The following is a 5,397-nucleotide window of genomic DNA, read 5'->3' as shown; positions in this document are numbered from 1 at the left end:
TTTTCTAAAAACCCTTGTTACTCTTGCCATTCGAATTTCTTCCTCTCAATCCTTTCCTATTAAAAAATCCCATCTTACCAAAGCCCTTAAAGCTAATGGTTATAGATACTCGATTAGAAAGGCATTCTATTCCATTCTCCACCCTGACCATAATCCTAAAAATTCAGCCATCAACCCTCCCTCAACCAAATTTTCCCTCCCCTATATTCAGGGAGTTACTGGTCATATTTCCAAAATCCTTTCAAAAAGGAACATCAAAACCTTATTCAAACCCCAAACTACCCTTAGCTAGCTCTTTTGATCCTCCAAAGACAAAAATGGCCCTATGTTCAGCCCCAGAGTCTATGAAATCCCTTGTGCCGATGGGATGTCTTACATTAGACAAACTGGGAGATCCTTCAAAGCTCACCTTAAAGAACACATCACTGACACCTTTCATAATTGAATCTCTAAGTCCATTGTCATTGAGCACTCTCACAAGACCCAACATTTAATTCAATTTGACAATACCAAAATCCTAGCCTCTGCCCCTTTCCACTCGAAATGAGTCATTAGGGAAGCTCTCGAAATCGAAAAACACCCTAATAACTTTAATCAAGAAGACATATATCAAATAAGCCAATCTTGGAAGCCCATGATCCATTTTCTACCTTCTAACCCTAATGTCAAAAATCACCACACTCTATTGATTCCTTCCAACAGACCCTCTTTATTCCCTTGTTTTCTATATAATTTGTTTCCATCAAATTTTCTCCTTCTATTTATCCTAATTACGCCGTAAGGCGTTCCCTCTGAGAAAGACATCCCTAAAATGTGACGTGTGCGATCCTGAGCCATTGATTCTGTGTGTTAGACGATTGGGGTGTTTTCTGCGCTTGATTTAATCTGTTTTTTTCATAGAAAAATATTATTTTTTCCACCAGCTGGAAGACAGAGAGGGAGGATCTAGCAATGGGCCATGAAAGGCCAGGCCTCCTGGCGATGAGACTCTTCGCAATGACTGAACCAAAACGTGTCTTCGCAGTGACGAAACGTGTCTTTCTTCTTGGTTTCATGTCTTTCTTCCTGCCTGAGGGCCGCGTAGCCAGTGCAGCCTTGTGCTGTTATATCACTATTTGTACTGTCTGCTTCACACATGAAACGTACAAACGCATACAGAAATTGGGTGTTGAGCCAGATGCCTTTTTATCAGGCTGTATGCTTGACCTTTATGCTCGCACTGATATGGTGACTGAAGCACAAGAAGTATTCAAAGTCTTGAAGGAAAAGCAGCAGGCAAATGAATTTTCTTTTTCCATGATGTTGTCCTTATACAAAAAGAATGGAAGGCTTAATGAAGCCACTGAAATTGCAAAGGAAATGTTAGAATCGGGATTTCTTACTAACGTTCTTTCTTTTAATAGTGTCATTAGCCTGTTCATTGCAGATGGAAGATTGAGAGAGGCTGCTGAAGTTTTTCATCAAATGTTAAAACTAAAGGCTTCACCCAATGAGAATACATACAAAACACTGGGCATTCTTCTGAAGAGAGGAGGATTCCCCTTGTCCGTGGACGCCATGAATTATTAATTAACCAACCTCTAACAAAATAATTTCAATCTCCTAACCCGCCCGTGTACCTTACATATTTTTATTTACAATCAACCCTTAAGGGACCTATCTAGCTTCTAATTCAGTAATGACGTTACTCTCACTATTTTTAAGAAATGCTGGCTGTGTTGGATTTAGTAATGTTACAGGAGAGCTTGAGATCATTAATATAACATTAGACATGGTTGGACGGAGGCCTGAATCAGCTTGCGTGCATAGAAGAGCAACCTCAATGCATCTTACGACTTCCTCCTGCTGCCATGTTTCCATTATTGTGGAATCAATCATATTCAGAAGACACCCTTGCTTCTGTAATCTCCATGCCTGCATCCCATCCAAGGTAAATCATCATTATTCTGATTTATCGCAATCCACTGTTATTCATACCAAAAAAAAATCATGAATTGAAGTCTTACCCATTCTGATAGGCTTTGCATTTCTGGGGAAAAATTTATATCATTGTTTTTAATTCCCGTCACAATCTCAAGGATTAACACTCCAAAGCTATACACATCAGCTTTCAGGGATAGTTGCCCCTGCATTGCATACTCTGGCGCCATGTAACCGCTACATACTCCAATCAGAAACTCTTCAAATAAGTTGGGGGTGATTGTGGCACATGATTGCATAAATGTTAAGCTGTTTAACAAATTGATTAATTTCAAATAAATTGCATAGAGAAGAGAAGGGTAGAGTGAAATATTCTCACTATGTCCCTGCAACTCTTGTTTGGATGTGAGTCTCGTCTTCAGGAAAGAGTCTTGCTAGCCCAAAGTCTGCTATTTTAGGATTCAGCCTTTCATCAAGCAAAATGTTGTTTGCTTTAATGTCTCTATGAATTATTCGCAACTGTGAATCCTCATGAAGATAAAGAAGACCACGAGCTATTCCCATTATGATGTTATAGCGTTTTTGCCAATCAAGATGTCTCTTCTTCTCTGGATCTGTATTTGTATTCAAAGAATAGTAATTTTCAAAACCTTTTACATAATCAATCTCATTAATTTATGAAAAATTGATCATCTTTCCCTCATACAGGAAACAAAATTCAAAATGACATACCAAACAGGAAGGTGTCAAGACTCTTGTTTCGCAAATACTCATAAACAAGCAACCTTTCGGGACCCTCGGCACAACATCCGAGCAGCTTTACCAGATTTCGGTGTTGAACATGGGTAACAAGCTTCACTTCATTCATAAACTCTCATTTGCCCTGTCCAGACCTTACAGACAACTTCTTCACAGCTATTTCTTTTCCGTCTCTCGTTATTCACTGGAAGAATCAGTCCATCAACAAACCATGGAAAAATCCCTGTTCCTGTTCCTCTATCTGGAAGATGATGTAAAGTGATAGCGTTAAACTTGCAAACAATAGTGGGTAGGTAAATACCTTATATACAGGGCCAAAGCCTCCCTCTCCAAGCTTCATGTTTTCATGAAAATTATCCATTGCTTCTGTGAGTGCTTCTAAGGTGAAAATAATTTGCTCATGTTCGATTAGTGTCGATTTTGGATCAATAACATGTTTTTCTACATAGAAAAAGAAGAGGCAAATAAGAATCTAATTTCATTAGATAACATAAATATGAATGGGCTGTGTTAAAGAGATGCCTGGTTATAGATTCAATTTTATTTCTAGATGGTAGATTTAGAATATTTTGAAAATTATTCTTAAAATCTGCCATCAAGATAAGTTTAGAATAAGATAAACAAGAATAAGGTCAATTATTCTTAAAATCTGAGATAAATTCCACTAATTCTACCTTCATTCTGCTGACATGTTACTGGGTTCCTTGAAAAGAAAGATTTCAGTCTGTTCCCTAGGGCAAACAAACAGACCATTAACGCTACTAAGACGCCTGCCACAATCCCCAGAGAATTTTCTGTAGAGCAAATCATGTAATGCATTGTACTGTTATTTACAAATATTGAAGTTACAATCAATTTCTATTAGATGTGGCCAAAAGCAAGGAAATCATAAAATTAGATGTGGCCATGAGGGATTACTTGACGTGGTGTGTGAAGCTCCATTCGCCTGAGTCACCTGAGTCATATGGGAAGAAGGGTTTGGCCGGGAGGAGTTAGAGAATGAAAGTGGACTAGCACTATTCCCAGTAGTACTAGTGTTAAAAGAAGGGTATATTTCATATCGAACCCTGCAGCTTCCTGATAGTGCCTGGGCTCCTCCATTCAGAGAACGACATCGGTGGAGGTTATTCGTTGGTAGTTGAAAGCAAGATCTGCAATCCTTTCTGGATAAATCTCTCCAACATTGAACTAAACTGTAAACTTTACCATTGGTAGAACATGTAGCTGAGCCTTGAGTGAATCCCTTATTTGCAGAATTGCAGGCCTCATCAGACACGTTGAAAAGCAGATTTGAAGTAGTGGTCTTGAAATTGTATAGATTACTTGTACTAATTTCAATTACCATAACTAGATAAGTCCCATTGGTGTCTAGCTTTGAAAAAAGGATAAAGTTCTCGTATCGCAGGAAGCAACTTTCTAACCATACTCGAGCGCCGACGTCTTTTCTACAAAGTTGTATAACACTATCGTTTGCTTCTTGTGAACAGGTTGAACAGTCTTGGCTAGATATGTTACCTTGACACTGGAGGAGGCCATATATTCTGTTAGGACTTTTGCCATAGAAAGAAGTGTTGAACCTTGTTTGAGGTGCGTTCTTCATTAGATCACCCATTAACCTATTCAAATCGCTCGAAAAAGTACTTCCATTGGCATAAGTAGAGGCATTACTGCAGGCGTGTGAGCTAATCTGTGATGTAACAGAAGGAAAATTGGTGATGAATAGTAAACCGATGAAATGAAATAGAATAGCTGCCTGTTTGCTAGAATTAGCCAAGTTTAACAACATATACATATTGAACAAGAAGTTCGAACCAGTAGTTTTTTGTTGCAGTTGATGGGTCAAAATTCACTATTTTTTCTAGGGTTTCAAGTCAGATATTAATGAATACTGGCCAGGGAAGAGTCATCAATGAAGATTTCGGAAATGTAAGAGTTACCTAAATATGCGTTGAGAAAAATGGTCTATGTGAAGCCCAATTGGTGTAGAATTTATGCCAATATTAAGCACGTACAAATCTTGTAGGTTGCATGGGCATAGATTCTCACTGATTTCAGATATTATTCTTTCCCCTTTGGCATTATTTGCCATTCACACAGTTTGCTTTGCTTTGTTTGGTTGTGTGTTGTTCATGAAATTGTGTTTTGCAGTCAGCAAAAGTCTTGAAAGTTGTCTATCAACTGGAAAAAATATCAGAAGCAAACTGTGACAGCATTCACAGAAATAAATAGCGAACAGATCATATATCCGACATTAACTTATCCAGAAATAAGATTCAGAACATATACAGTTTCCACAGAAATGGCAGTACTCTTCTATTACTTTGCTTCAAGGATAGGGCATTGTTTCAGAGAATATCCCTAATGAAATCCATTGAATTAATATATGAATTTAGGGTATCATGGTTCAGAACAACATAATGTTCAAATGTGAAGCCAATGAAATTATATAAGATTGCCCTGCTCCTTTCTTGCTAATTTTCCACCATTCCTTCAAATTTTTCAGTGGCATGTTTATTTCCCAAGTTAATGAAGCTGCCATATTACTCTGCAAATTGTTTTAGCAGATATGGATAATTTAGGCCTTATGATTTGTAAGTCAAAGTTATTTTCACATAAAGAAATCGTTGTTGATATGGCACTGGTTGTCTTCCTTCCCTTTTGTTCTAATGTCTTCTCTCTCAATTTAACAGTCTTCCTTGATTGAAAGAGTTGTGGGTA

General features: G+C 37.9%; 1 pseudogene; it reads right to left on the bottom strand.

Moving 5' to 3' along the window:
• Positions 1-1,656: 1,656 nt before the first annotated feature.
• Positions 1,657-4,471, bottom strand: LOC149144021 (cysteine-rich receptor-like protein kinase 15; annotated as a pseudogene).
• Between the last annotated feature and the right edge of the window lie 926 nt (positions 4,472-5,397).

This window comes from Pinus tabuliformis, chromosome X, assembly GCF_031772625.1.
Source record: "Pinus tabuliformis cultivar Carrire ecotype Pingquan chromosome X, CPIR1, whole genome shotgun sequence".
Lineage (NCBI taxonomy): Eukaryota > Viridiplantae > Streptophyta > Pinopsida > Pinales > Pinaceae > Pinus > Pinus tabuliformis.
Note: the sequence above shows the minus strand (reverse complement) of the source record. Positions and strands in the feature narration are given on the sequence as shown.